Source organism: Patiria miniata, unplaced genomic scaffold (genome assembly GCF_015706575.1).
Source record: "Patiria miniata isolate m_02_andy unplaced genomic scaffold, ASM1570657v1 HiC_scaffold_22, whole genome shotgun sequence".
In the NCBI taxonomy this organism is placed as follows: domain Eukaryota; kingdom Metazoa; phylum Echinodermata; class Asteroidea; order Valvatida; family Asterinidae; genus Patiria; species Patiria miniata.
In genome coordinates, this window is record NW_024037061.1 from 10449088 (window position 1) to 10449306 (window position 219).

General features: G+C 41.6%; 1 non-coding gene across 1 annotated transcript; it reads right to left on the reverse strand.

Annotated features, from left to right (window-relative positions):
* Positions 1-136: 136 nt before the first annotated feature.
* Trnal-uaa lies at positions 137-219 on the reverse strand. The gene has a single exon. It is a non-coding gene; the product is annotated as a tRNA-Leu (tRNA).

The following is a 219-nucleotide window of genomic DNA, read 5'->3' on the forward strand; positions in this document are numbered from 1 at the left end:
ATTTCTACGACAAATTTGCATTTGTGTGTGTTTTTCAGTCAGTCGAATTTCGTTGTACATAACATACGTTTTTTATTTGAATTTAATCTTCTCCTGTTTTTTTCCACCGTTAAGCGAGCATATATCTCAAAAGATACGCATCGGACGGGATTCGAACCCGCGAAGGCATATGCCCAATGGAACTTAAATCCATCGCCTTAACCGCTCGGCCACCGACGC